This window comes from Salmo salar, chromosome 20, assembly GCF_965601325.2.
Source record: "Salmo salar chromosome 20, fSalSal1, whole genome shotgun sequence".
Taxonomy (NCBI): Eukaryota; Metazoa; Chordata; class Actinopteri; order Salmoniformes; family Salmonidae; genus Salmo; species Salmo salar.
Window position 1 is genome coordinate 25354923 of NC_138310.1, and position 17578 is coordinate 25372500.

Below are 17578 nucleotides of genomic sequence, written 5' to 3' on the forward strand. Positions count from 1 at the left end.
AAATATTTACACATGTTAAGTTTGCTGAAAATAAATGCAGTTGACAGTGAGAGGACGTTTCTTTTTTTGCTAAGTTTACAAAAAATAAATTAACATTCTAGCATATAATTGCTTTTTGTGTGAGATGAGGCCATTATTTAGAATAGATTATAGGGGTTCACACATATAGGAGGGTTCTTTCTTTCAATTTCCCCATGGCACTGTGCAGGCCAGTCTGATCATATGATAATTTCTTACCAAACTGGACACTATATGGGCTAAAATGGCATAGGCCTAGACATCCCCGTATTAACTGTTTCATTCTATTGTATTCAGACTCACTGCAGAGATTATATTGTTTTAGCCCTAATCTGTAGCCAATGTGAAAACGCTTGGATGGCGCCTACAGGCAAGTTTCTGGTTACCGAGGGAACGCAGATGGTAGAGGAGACTGACGGGCATTCATTCTGTCATCAGTTTGCATTACAATAGAACGTACTCGTAGATCTGTGGCAGCTGGAGTCCGTAGCCTACAAGCGCTCGCATACAAAATACAGACATCTGTGGGTTAATTCCTCGTGCCATCCAAACACTCCTTTGTCCAGGCTTCAGTCTTGTTATTTACTCTCCATAATTAACCGCCCATCAGAGGCAGCTGCTCCGCACTCACCCGACCTCTCTGCTCAAGGCAAACTGACGCACTCCACGGGTAAATTGGAATAGGTTTTTGTGCGCTGCGCATCACAAAACCATTGATGATAAAGATTCGCTTTTCATTCAGAATATCTATACTATATATCACTGACAATTTTGTACATCGCTCATTCTATCCGAAGAGGATTAGAGTCGGACACAGTTGGAGCTCTTTATCGCGCCACCCTTGCTGACACAGATGGTGCGAGACAGGTGCATTTTGGACCAATGGTCAAACTTGCATCAATGCAAAAGGTAAGAGACCACTGACCGATTTTCTATCTTCTGATATTCGTTTAATAAGATGTTTAATTCTTCATTTTAATCTGTGAAACGCTCCCAAAACCGTAGCTTCAGACAGCCTACAATTATTGTCCCATTGCCTGGTTTCTGTCCTGGGGAGAATAATATACGTGATCATTATGCTGAGGAGAATATAGGGTAAGAAATGATTAAAACAGTCATAATGTATGGTGTTCAATGGTTTTAATCATCATTTAATGATCAATCTGTGTGACGAGTCTTCATGGCGAGGTGCATTTGGAAATTATGTTTTATAACACAACGTACAAAACATTATGAACATGAAATGGTCGGTAATTTGGATATGATTACTACAAATTTAGATAGCTGGCTAGACTAATTTACTAGTCAAATTTGTTTTTACTGACATTACTTTCAGTGACTGGCATACACTGAGTATACAAAACATTAAGAACACCTGCAGTCTTTCCATGACATAGACTGACCAGGTGAATCCAGGTGAAAGCTATGATCCCTTATTGATGTTAAATCCACTTCAGTCAGTGTAGATGAAGGGGAGGAGACAGGTTAAAGAAGGATTTTGAAGCCTTCAGACAATAGAGACATGGATTGTGTATGTGTGTCATTCAAAGGGTGAATGGGCAAGACAAAATATTGAAGTGCCTTTGTGTGGTTGGGGGGTTGCAACTCGATATTAGGAAGGTATTCTTAATATTTTTTTACACTCAGTGTATATGCGGATTTATGAGAGCTGAATACCATTTCAACGCCCCCATTTCAGTTTAAAGGCAAGGACACGCAAATCTCTGCAGGACCAACTAGTCTAGCCCTACATAGTAAATAATTTAGACATTCAAATGCAGCAACAGCACAGTGAGTCAGCTACCACTGTATCATATGCCTTGTTCGTTTAGGCTAGCTATTCTGTTCCACGATGGAGATAAATAAAAGATTCATTATAGGATATGCCTATACATCATGCATTTTTCTTTGAGGAGAAATTCATGCCTGCGGCCCCTCTGCAGGGGCAGTGTGCATCCATCTAGTTTTATTACAAACAGTTCTTATCTCACCCTGTCCACCTCCACTGCTGCTGTTTAAATAGAACAGTGCTGCTGGCTAATGGATGCCCTCTGTCTACAGTGGCCAAACCCACAGCCCAGCTGGCAGGACGCACGTCCCCATGACAACTGGGATTCCCTGGGGTCCCTGATGGACTGATGAATACAGGAGTAGGGAGACAGGTATGCGTCCAGTATATCCACACATATTGAAGGGGTTCTTCTAAAGACAGAGGATTAACCACTGGTGGTAATGATGTCTTGTAGGCTCCATTCCTCCATGAAATTTGTATTGACTATTGTTTGTATTAGGGGAGCTACCTTAGCAAGATATTCATTTCAATTAGGTCAGTTTAAGGTAAAACATTTCAAATAAGATTAAAAAAAGGTTAATCAAGTCAGTTAGTAACTGTTCCTAATCACCTATGATTCTGGGAACTTTATTTACCCTTCCCTCCTGCATCCAATGGTATTTTTTGGCAGTAGTCAAGTCCAACGGTCCAGCCTCTGCTTGGTAGGGTTTTGGGGGCAGGTGTTCCAGGGGGTTGCGTTCCACTTTCTGCTGCTCGCTGCTCTGTGTTTCTCTCCAGATATGCTGAGGAGGATACTGAGATGGTGCCAGCCCTCAGAGGCCATTTAGACGAGTCAACAACATGACCAGACTGACAGAGCTGTCTACAAAGCTGTTTTCTAAACAGGTACAACTATTTCTCAAACTAATTTAGATTTTCATTGAAGTCATTGAATAAGAATGTATATTTGTTGCCAATCTATATTCAGAGAGAGCCAAAACCCTTTCAAATGCCCTTGTTAAATAGACAATCCAGAAACCTACGCTGAGGTGGACTCTCTTCCCCCGATATGTCTGTGAGGTTTTGTTACAATATTGGCATTTGAGCAAACGAGAACTCTCGTTGCACACTGGTTCAAGGGCCTTCTACTGACACAAAGACCAGTGCTGCTATTGAGGATGTACTGTACAATATGTTCTCATGCCAAGAGAGAGGGTTAATGCTGAGCGATTAGTGCTTTTTGAAGTTGGTTCGATTATTAAAATATAATCACGTTCTTATTTGATTTAAAAAAAATGTTTTACATTAATTAAATGCATTATGAAATAATGGCATTAAAATGGTTTTAGAGTTTTTAATGGAAATTCCAAACCCCAAAATAGTGAACCTTTAATTGCCAACACATTGAACATATTCCATTGTCTCTGTCAGGTCCACATTGGGTAGACATCAATAGAAAAATAGTAAATTACTATGAAATAATACAATATTTCAGTGGTGTATATTACTTAGTTTTTATTTGATGACTTTATTATTTTTAATTCCTTAAAGCAGTGGTATTGAAAATTTTTCAGCGGGACCCCATTTTTTTCGCCAGCATTTCTGGGGACCCCACTGCCTTAGTCATATCTCATCTCTGCTTAGGCAGTAGCAGCCAACCAGCCAGACAACCATCTAATGTTATCTCTGTGCTCCCCATACTGTACTATTGGCTTTAGTCATCTTATTTAGCTAGGCTAGCCTGCCTAGCTGTCTGACAAAATCATTTTTCTAGTTCTTCAAAGTAGATAAGGCATACTTTCACGAATGGTCTCTATCCCTCTCGTCGTTGTGTTGTGTACATTCCTCTCTCATGCGGACTACGCGGTCTGTGTGTATCTAACCCGATCTATCCACTGAGGTATAAAGGAATGGAGAATGCATCCAAGATGTCTGACTTGTTTTCAAGGTAATCTACTCACGTTCGCATACGCCGATTCATGGACTGTCTATATCTGGGTTGCATCTGGTTTAAATGGACCAACATCACATGTGCACTAGCACTCAGTGCGCACAGGGAGCAGCACGAGCAGCGGTGACATCATCACGTCATCCAAAATTGTGGCAGACATCGGATGAATATAACATTTAAATATTTTCGGCTGTGAGTGATCTAAAAGAGAGGGTATATAATAGGGAGGGTGACATGGAAAGTAAGGGATTAGTTTAGTGTGTTCATTTATAAATCCACCGCATTATAACAGTGCAGTCGCCCTTTACTGTCAGAGAGAAGAGGTAGAGAGCAAAACAACCTGAAAGCAGAGCCATAACTAAATCAGATTTGTCTAATCTGCTTTCATGGCTGATTATCTTTAATATCTGACGTATGCCAGATCAGCCTATAAAATGTGTTTGGTTGGGTCAGGTCAGCCAAGAGCAAGAGAAATAGAGGCTGTGGAAGGGTAGCCTACATATGTGCTGAGAGTGGAGTTGATGGTGGGGGACCGTGGTGTGAGGGGAGATTGTTCTCACCAAGGCAACCCAAACATATTCTGGATCTCTCTTTGCAGAAGCTTTAAAGCTTAGAATCCTGTCCCTGGCCAATAATCCTGATTTCATGCATTTCACAGATTATACACACACACCACACACACACACACACACACACACACACACACACACACACACACACACACACTCAAAGAGCCCTCTTGACTTTAATTTTGGGACAAAATGTGTGACATTTCGGTTGCAGAATTAATGTCCGTTGTCCTCTTCACCCTAGTACCATGTCAGCCTAAACTAATGGCTGCTTCTCTGCTCCCTCCACCTGTTTTAGTTTAGGTGTCCTCAGCCAAACTGCCACAATCACTTCTTCTCTACGCCTGTCAAACTGTCTGCTACTCAGTCCATCAGTCTTTCTCTGCTGCTCAGTTGTCTACACATCTTGTGTAATGTAGAACAGAACTCAGTGACTGTGTTGTCATGTCATCCCCCCCTGCAGTTGTCAACGCGGTTCATCCTTACCGAATTGGAACTGGGACGGGAACTGGGACCTATGGCTTTCACCCACTGACGAATGAGCATTACTACAAGGCTACTGACGGAGCTCACTTCTTTTGCTATCGATTTGTGTTAGAAGGAGACCTTGCAGTGATTATTATTGTTAATATTATTATTTGAAGTACCATTGGCACGTTGCTGGACCCTTTAATTGTAGTCTATTTTATGCGGACGTCATTCAGGACGTCATTCAAGACCACATTTCATGCCATAAGAAATACCCATAAAGGGTGGGGTTTTAGTGTTGTCTGATGCTTTGGCGCTTTCTTTTCCTTAAATATTGTTTACCTGAGGGAGCTCTCTCCCCTTCTCTGTAAAATAACACATTATCATCCCCTTCCACACTGTTCAGCTGATCAAAGCAGAGAGAGACTAACACCTCTCTCTGATGCCTGCTTCTCCTCATGCTGTCAGCACCTTTCTCTTCTCGGTAACCTTGGCAACACTTTTAACACCTTACTTCAATCTACCTCTGATGTCTAACATGAATAACAAGGTTGAGTCTGCTGAGATGGCCTTCCTGCTAATTTAATTGATGCGCTCCTAAAGGCGTCAGCATGCTTCAGTTTGGCTGACGGCTTCCGAAGTCGGCTAGGCAAACCGAACAAGTGTGCTTGCATCCTCCCTTAAAAGACCTTCACTTGGAAAACAATAAAAAAGCGGCAATAGTACCGATTGTCCATTTTGACATGCCGTAGCCAGTATAAACTTCCTCAAAATATTCAGAATGAATCTAAGATAACTCAAGAAATCTGTTATAAAATTTGACGTTTTTGCGGAGGAGATCTTAGTCGCGCAATTTTATGTCTAACTGATATGTTTGGTGCAGTATTTCTCAATGAAAACATTTGCATGAAAACATGTCGTCTCTCGTTGAATTACAACAAAGACTTTATTGAAGAATCCCTAATGTTGACCAATCACCAACGAAGGAGCGTAGATTTCGGCTACCGACTTCGGCTTGCCACTAGAAAAAATGTGTGCTCGAACAGCCGAAAAAACCCTTACCAAAGTCCAGAACGAACAAAAACGTCACAAAATGATGTCATAATATATGCACAAATTCTATTGAACTGTTTTGGCTGGGAAGTATGCGGATGTCTTAACCCAGCTGACATACCCATACCATTCCAGCAGCTAATGCTTGTTATCATTAGTCTACTCTAACGTTACAGGAATGTTATGAGGATGTTACGACTTTAATAGGGTTGTGTCAGTGTTTGTGTCAGTGTTTGGATGGTCTCCCGAGGCATGGTTTGTCTTGTGATTGCTGCATGTACTGGAACTCCCAATAACCTCAGCTAGAGTCATATAGAACTAACCAACACCAGAGTAATCCTGGTTTGCTAACCTGGACTAACAATCTAACAGTCACTAATCAAGCTAATCAACCAAACTAAAACCCAAGCCCCGTTGAGGGGAGGACAGCTCATATGAAAGTCCAGAACGGAGCAAATGGAATGGTATCAAACACATGGAAACCATATATTTGATGTATTTGATACCAGTCTATTCATTCCGCTCCAGCCATGAGCCCGTCCTCCCAATTGAAGATGCCAACAAAGTCCTGTGGTGTAGGTGTACATTTTGAGTTTAAGAGTGGGGGTCTTAGAGTAATTAATTTCCTTACCCCCTGAAACCAAACCATCAGCTCTCTTGGCATTCCTTAATAAATACACTAACAAATACCCTCTAATACCTAACAGTACTAATGTCTGGTAACAGATATTTTGTTACTTATACTAACCTGTACTATACTAACTTGTACCTCTCCCATTTTCCTGAAACCCTTCTTCCACCAGACACAGATCACCCAAAATCATATACAATAACTATGTATTTATGTATCTGTTATACCCTTAAGCTCAGTATGTTGCTTGTTGAGACGTTTTACTTTTGGCCCCTAAAACAACGGTGAGAATGATTCCAGGATCTGGGATGGGAAGCTGGATTAACCAATAGATTTAAAGACAAAGCGCACCTACCTACCTGTAGCTCACTGGGTTGACCACACACTTCTGCTCAGGGGGACGCCTAAAAACATGTTACAAATGTTTCAGTAACTATGTTAAAGAATTGTATTATTTTTGTAAAAAGTGTTCCAGTTTAACATAATGGCTGACAAATGTTTGTCCCCCTTTCTATTGTGTGGCCAACCCCTAAAAGGTGTTGCAGCTCAGTGCTTGGTTTGTAGCCTGCATAGACACATGTGTACTCTCTTATTAGATAAACCAAAGCAAATAGCAACCCTTACCTGCTTTACTACTAACTGAGTGGTGACTGGTACTAACAACAACCCTGGACGAGGCCTAACAATTTGGCCATTGATTTCTTGCTCTTACTAACATACTGTATCTTCTCTAAGACTAACGTGTGGCGCTTCTTTCAATGCTGTCTAACCATGCTGCGACCAACTTATCATCCATCACTTCACCCTGCAGTATCTTTTCTTTACTTCCTGAGTCGTCATGAGGATAGACATCCCTGTGTCCTTGATCGTGTGACACTTCAATAACCTGCACTAGAGTGAGAAAGCACTAACTATTGGGGCATGAAACAGCTTCCCAGAAACTAACAAACTAACTAACCTACTAATTAACTAATTATCTAACAAACTAACTGAAATGACTAATGTTGTGCTGAGAGTTATCAGGTTTTGAGGTTTTGGTTCAGCAAGCCATCCCCCTCTCTAGTGTGTGTGTGTGTGTGTACGTGTGCATGTATTGTATGCTGCAACTAGCTCTCACAGTCTCACGTCAGAATTAGACGTTCATCCATGTTTCTTAAACATCACATTTCAAATTTCTTCCAAACTTCAAATTTCAAAGTGTTTAAAGGTTAAGGTTAGGAATAGGCTTAAAACAAAAATCTCTAAAACAACTTCATATTGAGGGATTTGAACATGCAACCTTTGTGACACGAGGCAGATGCCATTTGCCATCTGCCAAAACTGAAACCTACTTGAATCTAACAGCGCTCACTGTTGCCCCTAGAGGCCAGTTTCCACATCATCTCCCGATGTCCTCAGACATGGAAGGACGTTGAATACTGACTTGTATCAAGGGTGACCTGGCTAGCAGACCTGTGGTTATTAATACTAACCTGTACTGTGGATGATGTTGGCTGGGCTTGTAATTTCAAACACATTAACATTAACTACTCTTTGCTTTGTGCACAGAGTCTGAGACAGAATCTTTTCCCATTTTCCTGAAACCTTTCTTCCACCAGACACACATCACCCAAAATCATATACAATAACTGTGTATTTATCTATCTGTTATAACCTTAAGCTCATTATGTTGCTTGTTGAGAAATGTTACTTTTGGCCCCTAAAGCGCAACGGTGAGAATGATTCCAGGATCTGGGATGGGAAGCTGGATTAACCAATAGATTTAAAGACAAAGCGCACCTACCTACCTGTAGCTCACTGGGTTGACCACACACTTCTGCTCAGGGGGGACGCATACAAACAAAATCTTTGTTACAAATGTTTCAGTAACTATGCTAAAGATGATTATTTTTGAAGTTGTCCATCTTAATAGTTTAACAAATAATGGCTGACAAATGTTTGTACCCTTGTCCATTGTGTGGCCAACCTCTAAAAGCTCAGTGCTTGGTTTGTAGCCTGCATAGACACTGATGTGTACTCTCTTATTAGATAAACCAAAGCAAATAGCAACCCTTACCTGCTTTACTACTAACTGAGTGGTGACTGGTACTAACAACCCCAGATGAGGCCTAAGAATTTGGCCATTGATTCTTTGCTCTTACGCAGGTTGACGTTTATTGTCATGAGTCTTGTCCTGGAGGCAGAACTGAGCGATTTCCCCTTAGATAAGCCAGCTGCAAAGTCAAAATTGTCTATATTGTAAAAATAAACGTTTTTGCTTTTTGGTCATTAGCACTAACAGTGTGGGTAAGGAAAGGTTTAACATCAGATTTCATGACTTTGTGGTTGTGCTACCTAGTGACCACTCTGCAGAGCGGACTCCAGAACAACATTCATGACGAAAAACACTAACCTGCTGCTCTTACTAACATGCTGTATCTTCTCTCAGACTAACATGTGTCGCTTCTTTCAATGCTGTCTAAGCATGCTGCGACCAACTTATCACGCATCACTTCACCCTGCCCCTTGGTGAGATCAAACAGCGTCTAGTAGGCCATGCTGTAGCTTTTCTTTACTTCCTGAGTTGTCATGAGGATAAACATCCCTGTGTCCTTGATCGTGTGACACTTTACTAACCTGCACTGGAGTGAGAAAGCACTAACTATTGGGGCATGAAACAGCTTCCCACAAACAAACTAACAAACTAACTAACCTACTAATTAACTAATTATCTAACAAACTAACTGAAATGACTAATGTTGTGCTGAGAGTTATCAGGTTTTGAGGTTTTGGTTCAGCAAGCCATCCCCCCCGGGGTGTGTGTGTGTGTGTGTGTGTGTGTGTGTGTGTGTGTGTGTGTGTGTGTGGGTGTGTGTGTGTACATTGATTCTCAAACTGTGTGTATGATGCCGTCATTGTTTTTGTCTGAATGAGTGTTAAGGATTCAGCATGCTTCAGTTCGGCTGGCGCCTAGAACCGAATGAGTGTGCTCGCATACTCACTTAAAAGACCTTTGCTTGAAAACTTTAAAAAGCAGCAATAGTACTGTTTGTCAATTTGAGGTGCCATAGCCAGTACACACTTCCTTAAAATAGTCGGAATTAATCGAAGATAATTCAAGAAATCTGTCATTAATTTAGACTTTTTTGCAGAGGAGATCTTAGTCATGCAATTTTACATCGAAGATTTTTGGTGCAGTATTTCTCAATGAATACATGTGCATGAAAACGAGTCGTCTATGATTAAATAACAATAAAGACTTTATTGAAGAAACCCTACGGTTGACCAATCACTGATGAATGGGGGTTAACTTTGTCTCAGAACTTCGGCTTGCCTCTAGAATTTTTTGGATGTGTCAGAACAGCCGAAAAACCCCCAACGAAGTCCAAAACGAACAAAAACGTCACATAAAGTCTTCATAATATATGCACAAACTCTTCCGAGCTGTTTCGGCTGGGAAGCATGCGGACGCCTTAAGTGTGTATGTTTTTCTGTCAGTTTTTTCTACAGAGTAACGTAATGCTATAGCAATATTGTCTTCACCCACTATTTACACAAATGACTGATGATTGGCTGAGAGAAATTGATGATAAAATGATTGTAGATTCTGTTTTGTTAGACTTCAGTGCGGCTTTTGACATTATCGATCATAGTCTGCTGCTGGAAAAACGTATGTGTTATGGCTTTACAACCCCTGCTATATCGTGGATAAATAGTTACCTATCTAACAGAACACAGAGGGTGTTTTAATGGAAGCCTCTCAAGCATAATCCAGGTAGAATCAGGAATTCCCCAGGGTGGCCCGTTACTTTTTTCAATCTTTAGTAACGACATGCCACTGGCTTTACTCAATTGCGGATGACTCAAGACTATACACGTCAGCTACTACAGCGACTGAAATGACTGCAACACTTAACAAAGAGCTGCAGTTAGTTTCAGGATGGGTGGCAAGGAATAAGATCGTCCTATATTTTTCTTAAACTTAAAGCATTGTATTTGGGACAAATCATTCACTAAACCCTAAACCTCAACTAAATCTTGTAATAAATAATGTGGAAATTGAGCAAGTTGAGGTGACCTAACTGCTTGGAGTAACCCTGGATTGTAAACTGTCATGGTCAAAACATATTGATAGAACAGAAGCTAAGATGGGGAAACGTCTGTCCATAACAAACCGTTGCTCTGCCTTCTTAATAACAACACTATCAACAAGGCAGGTCCTACATGCCTTAGTTTGTCGCACTTGGACTACTGTTCAGTCGTGTGGTCAGGTGCCACAGAGAGGGACTTAGGAAAATGACAATTGGCTCAGAACAGGGCAGCATGGCTGGCCCTTGGATGTACACAGAGAGCTAACATTAATAATATGCATGTCAATCTCTCCTGGCTCAAAGTGGAGATTGACTACACCACTACTTGTATTTGTGAGGGGTATTGACATGTTGAATGCACCGAGCTGTCTGTTTGAACTAATGGAGCACAGCTCGGACACAGTTCGGACACCCATGTACAAGACATGCCACAAGAGGTCTCTTCAGAGACCCCAAGTCCAGAACAGACTATGGGAGGTGCACAATACTACATAGAGCCATGACTACATGGAACTCTATTCAACATCAAGTAACTGATGGAAGTAGTAAAATTTGATGTAAAAAACAGATAAAGTTCACCTTATGGAACAGCAGGGACTGTGAAGCAACACAAACATAGGCACATACACTTGCATACACACACACAATAACATACGCACTATATACACACACATAAACAGGGACTTTGTATTGTAGATATGTGGTAGGGGAGTAGGAGCCTGAGGGCACACAGTATGTTGAGAAATCTGTTGTGAATGTATTGTAATGTTTTTAAAATTGTATAACTACATTCATTTTGCTGGACTCCAGGAAGAGTAGCTGCTGTTTGGCAGCAGCTAATGGGGATTAATAGTAAATACAAATGCACATTTAGAACTGATTTAGCCAAAAATAAGACCACATTTATTATACAGACTCAACTGTCAAAGGTGGGTTCTATTCTTGGATAAAGACAAGCTTCTTACAGCTAGACAATCAATTTGTGTGATCAAACTATGAAGCAGTTTTGCTTTGGAGGACCTAGTGTCTTTCAGAGTAGCTTCAATCAAAAGAGTCACTAGTCAACACAGTGTCTAAGTGGTCTTGATCCTTGTCCTTTGTGTGGTGGCACTACAGATTTATTCACAAAATATAGCTGGGATGTTGAAAAAGTGATAATAGCCTTACTATCTTTTATTTCATGTGCTGTATTGATAAAACATATTTACCATGCCCTTTTCTCTGTTGAATAAACTGTTACTTATTTAAAAAAAAGTACTTCTTTGTCTTGCGTCTTCCCTCTACAGTATTCTTTTTTTTAATGTTCCAAAAACATTCCCCTGAGCCTGGTGATTCTTGGACCGATTTTAAGTCCAATAATGCTTTTTCTTGAAGTATATTATCACCCTGTGAGAACAGCTGGTTGCCACTTTACTGTGTTCTCTCTCTGTATTCCAGTGTGTGAAAATCCCCCATGGAGGCTCTCTCATATTGTCTTCAGGAGGCAGCTTTCACACAGTCACAGCTAGCCAGCCACTCCTCCTCCGGGCTGCCTAGCCCACCCCAGCATGCCTCTGTGGAGTGATAGACAGGTGACTGGGGCTATGAATTTGGTCCTTGATTGCAGTAATCATAGCGTAGTGTGATTACTACCACAGCGTGTTTGACACATGCAGAGCCCTTAATATTCACAACGCTGAAAAGCGCCTGTGATTAACAACCCACTTCAAACTGTGAGGAGCACTTCAACAACAATGTCCATTCAAGAAAGCATACTTTCAAGATGCCAGATTGTCACATTTTTTTTTTTACATCATAAGTATAATATTTGTAACTTTTTGTAATGGTCAAAATGTCCACAAGTTGACAGTAATCTATCCAGGAAATTAAATATTAAATTGTGTCTAATGACTTGGGTAATAGCAACTTTATATTATCAGATAGTGGCATTTTTGTGAGAAATCATCTGGTTGAATGACTTATAATATAAATAAATCAGGGTATATGTACAGTACCAGTCAAAAGTTTGGACACACCTACTCATTCAAGGGTTTTTATTTATTTTTTACTAGTTTCTACATTGTAGAATAATAGTGAAGACATCAAACTATGAAATAACACATATGGAATCATGTAGTAACCCAAAAAAGTGTTAAATAAATAAAAAAATCTATTTTAGATTTTAGATTCTTCAAAGTAGCCACCCTTTGCCTTGATTACAGCTTAGCACACTCTTGGCATTCTCTCAACCAGCTTCATGAGGAATGCTTTTCCTGGCAATATTGAAGGAGTTCCCACATATGCTGAGCACTTGTTGGCTGCTTTTCCTTCACTATGCGGTTCGACTCATCCCAAATCATCTCAGTTGAGGTTGGGTGATTGTGGAGGCCAGGTCATCTGATGCAGCACTCCATCACTATCCTTCTTGGTCAAATAGCCCTTACACAGCCTGGAGGTGTGTTTAGGGTCATTGTCCTGTTGAAAAACAAATGATAGTCCCACTAAACACAAATCAGATGGGATGGTGTATCGCTGCAGAAGGCTGTGGTAGCCATGCTGGTTAAGTTTGCCTTGAATTGTAAATAAACCACGGACAGTGTCAGTAGCAAAGCACTCCCACACCATCACGCCTTGTCCTCCATGCTTCATGGTGGGAACCACACATGCAGAGATCCGTTCACCTACTCTGCGTCTCACAAAGACATGGCGGTTGGAACCAAAAATCTCAAATTTGGACTCATCAGACCAAAGGACAGATTTCCTCCGGTCTGATGTCCATTGCTCGTGTTTCTTGGTCCCAGCAAGTCTCTTCTTCACATTGGTGTATTTTAGTTCTGGTTTCTTTGCAGCAATTTGACCATGAAGGCCTGATTCACACAGTCTCCTCTGAACAGATGTTGGGATGTGTCATTTACTTGAACTCTGTGAAGAATTTGTGACGACCCTCCCACTCTGTCTGCCGTATTCTCTCTCTTTGCTCTTGTTTCCTTATTAGGATGCCGGTGGGCGGAGTTGGGAGGGTCGTCAGCTACATGGGAAACACCTGGGCCCGGGTGTGTGCCAGGATAAATAGATCTCTGCCACATTCATGGAAGAGACTCTCTCCATGCAGACACACTATGTTTATTTGTATATAGGTTACCTTAGTTAATAAATATATATTTTGTTATTCCTTGTCTCCACGTTGTCTCCCTTTTGTTACGAACTTTGAGCTGGTTCGTGACAAGTGGGAGCTCATCCGGGATATTTGAACGTATGGTGTTGGGGGAGAACGTGGAGTTAATGTTAAATTCTGTAGGTGCTCTGTTTGCATATTTTGTTAGTTTGTTTGCGTTTGATAGGCCCAGTATTGGTTGCGTTTGTTTGGTTTGTGTACTGCGTTGGAGAGTACATTTGGTTAGTTTCCAGGCCCCTGCCCAGCCTGGAAACGCTTGTTCTACTCGCTGTTGGGACATCGGTCTGAGGTGAGTACAGTCAGCTGTGTACCTCGGTGGGAGATTTGGGTAGGGTAGTGAAACTTACTACCTGGAGCTATAGCCTTTTTCCCCTGATAGGCTTAGCGACGTGTTTCATTTTGGAATATGTTGGGCATGGGTTAATGTTTTTGTGTGGTGTCTGTGGACTGAGCAGTTGTCTTGGGGCACATCCGTGGCTTGGTGGAATCTGCCAGCGTGCTGGGGGGTTTACTTCCTTGGCAGTGGGCTACAGTGCAAAATTACCCACCATGAATCCACACGAAGACGAGGGTTGAGCTATTGTAGGTTTTGGGGAAGCTCCATATCTCATCTCTTTTCTGTGGTGCCCAGTGATTTTCATTTCTCTTGTGGTCTGGTGTGCTCAGCAGAGGGGTTGAGCGAGATTATTTTTCAGTATTTACTAGTGACTATGAACCGTTGAGAAGTGACTGTCATTGGGCGACGTAAAAATTAGGAAGGACCCTGAGATGTTCTTTTCGTTGGAGCTTGTAGTTGACGGTCTCTTGTGTGCCCTGTTCCTGAATGTTTACGTGACTGACCATTGTTTGGTAGTGTCAGGTTGTATCTCTCCTGTTTGTTCCCTCCTGGTCTCATTTTCTTTCCTCTTAAACATTGCTTCCTGTGCGCAAAGGTTGCTGAGGTCTGGGGAGGAGGTTGGCTGGGCCAAGTGGAAGGTGAACATGTAACCCCTCCTCAATTTGGGAGGCAGAGGCTGTGTCAATTTGGGAGGCAGAGGCTGGTACGTTGTTCCGGTGTCCTTGTTGGTCCCCGGTTTTATGGTGTGGGGGTGTGACGACCCTCCCACTCTGTCTGCCGTATTCTCTCTTTGTTCTTGTTTCCTTATTAGGATGCCGGTGGGCGGAGTTGGGAGGGCTGTCAGCTACATGGGAAACACCTGGGCCCGGGTGTGTCCAGAGATAAATAGATCTCTGCCACATTCATGGAAGAGACTCTCTCCATGCAGACACACTATGTTTATTTGGATATAGGTTACCTTAGTTAATAAATATATATTTTGTTATTCCTTGTCTCCCTTTTGTTACGAACTTTGAGCCGGTTCGTGACACATTTATTTGGGCTGCAATTTCTGAGGCTGGCAACTCCAATGAATTTATCCTCTGCAGCAGAGGTAACTCTGGGTCTTCCTTTCCTGTAGCGGTCCTCATGACAGCCAGTTTCATCATAGCGCTTGATGGAACGACTGCACTTGAAGAGACTTTAAAAGTTCTTAATTTTCCCGCATTGACTGACTTAAAGTAATGATGGACTGTCATTTCTCTTTGCTTATTTGAGCTGTTCTACCAAATAGGGCTATCTACTGTATAACACCCCTACCTTGTCACAACAACTGATTGGCTCAAACGCATTAAGGAAAGACATCGCACAAATTAACTTTAAACAAGGCACACCTGTTAATAGAAATGCATTCCATGTGACTATCTCATGAAGCTGGTTGAGAGAATGCCAAGATTGTGCAAAGCTGTCATCAAGGCAAAGGGTAACTACTTTGAAGAATATCAAATATATTTTGATTTGTTAAACACTTTCTTGGTTAATACATGATTCCACATGTATTTCATAGCTTTGATGTTTTCACCATTATACAATGTGGAAAATAGTTAAATTAAATAAAAACCCTTTAATGAGTTGGTGTGTCCAAACTTTTGACTGGTACTGTATATAAGTACACTTCTTTAGAATAATAGTGTCCAAGGCATAAAGAATCAGAGGACTCTTGGGTCCAAAAGCTGGTTCTAGCATAGGCGCCCCATTGAGGACTTTCATTTTTGAAGTTGTCAACAGGGTGGGACTTCCTATGGGTTAAGGAAGGATCTCGTAATTGAATTCAGGTCATCAGAAGGGATCAGCCAATGAATTATACCCATGAGAACATTCCAGAACTGCTGGTGGCAGTAAATCATCAACCTTGGCTTCATACCTGTTTAAACACACTCTAGGTGGCAGTATGCACCCTTTAGTTTCTTTACCAACTCAGAAGTAGTAGAATAAGAACTTTGACTATGTCAAAAGGGAGATGCTCTCAATGGCGCTGCCTGTGTGCACAGAGGCAGCATAATGGGACAGAGTGCTCTATCATGGTCCAAGGTCCCCCCACCCGCCATGTCTTATATTTTATTCTTAGTGTTTAACAGCAGGGGGCAGTAACGCCCCAGGTAAGGCAGATCCAAATAAGCCTGGCCTGCTTAGATCACACTCTCTTCTGGTCGTGATAGCTCAACTGCTTGGTCATAACCCACTGGGCACACACTGGTTGAATCAACATTGTTTCCACGTCATTTCAATGAAATGACATCGAACCAACGTGGAATTGATGTCTGTGCCCAATGGGGAAGGTGTGATTGGGCTTGGTGTATCCCATTTCATCAGGTGTGTTAGCCAGGTTAGGTATTAGGTCAGAATAAGACCATGCTGTTCTCCTGGACTGATGTGCCCTCCCATCCCTACACACATTCCAGGGCAAGGTCTGCAACACTCCTAATAAGGATGATAGTACTGTCATTTTATCTTGAACACAATTTCTATAGATGGCGCCTAAAGTGATTATATAATATATTATGATTGGGCAATACCATTTTGACCAAGCACTGCATGTACTTTGGGGATTTGTGTGAATTTATACACAATTATGACTTAAGAAAGCTATATTTTACTCAATTTTTAATCCCATTACATGAGTCATTTATTCCACTTTAAAAAGATGTTTATCCTGGGTTAAGTCAGCCACCTGGGATGTGAAGGACTAATATGATCTGAAATCACATGGCCTTAAATGGCTATACAAATCATAATAGCAGGAGATCTCGCACACACACACGCACACACACTCCTTTTAAGGGAAAAGTGCAGGGTATATTGTGGTCTTTGTGAATCCCTCTGGCAGTGGTGCAATTGTACAGATGTAGGACCTTAATTTGATCACCCTGTTGTAGGACAACTTTCCTGCAATGCAGAACATTTAAAACTTGTAATGTATTTTAAGTTTAAAAATACTCCTGATGTTTGTCATTTCCACTTTGAAATTTAAGACTTGATTTTCCCTTACAAAAAATTTATCAATACCTTCAAAAATGTCCAATAATTATATGCAACATGATTATTTTCCTGCTGTTGCGATCTGGCTCAAATTAAGATCCAACATCTGTACATTGACCAGTACTCTCTGGGCTCTTGATTATAATAAGGATTTTACATTTTCCTGGATCATGCTCTTACAGTAAGTGCTCCAAAGCTCTTTGGCTCAGTTTGAGCCAATAAGCTGAAAATCACATACGCTTTTCACCCTCATACAGATATGGTTAAAATAGTAGTCATACAGATCAATGTACAGATGTAGGATCTTAATTTGAAGCAGTGTGCTCTAATTAATGGGTTGATACATTTTTTACAAGGGAAATTAAAGTGGAAATTATTTTTAAACCTCATACACTACAAGTTTAAAAGTTATTCTGCATCAGGGTGATCAAATTAAGATCCAACATCTGTAGGTACTAGGGAACCATCTGTGTCTCACGCAGGAGTTAGTCACAACAAGTCACTCACTCGTTTCTTTCCACATCTCCCTCCCTCTCTC

The 17578-nt window shown here is 41.3% G+C and overlaps 1 protein-coding gene across 7 annotated transcripts in view; it reads left to right on the forward strand.

Moving 5' to 3' along the window:
- The first annotated feature begins 212 nt into the window (after positions 1-212).
- LOC106580378 (uncharacterized) overlaps positions 213-17578 on the forward strand; it is a 38236-nt gene continuing 20870 nt past the window's right edge. Inside the window, exons 1-4 of one of the 7 annotated variants that reach the window (XM_082966299.1) lie at positions 213-927; positions 1024-1113; positions 2080-2180; positions 2588-2695. The gene's annotated coding sequence lies outside the window, so the exon portion shown is untranslated. Of the gene's footprint in view, positions 928-1023; positions 1114-2079; positions 2696-4772; positions 11789-17578 lie in introns of those variants that run through there. The other 6 variants (XM_082966297.1, XM_082966298.1, XM_082966296.1 and 3 more) reach the window with 6 other exon arrangements.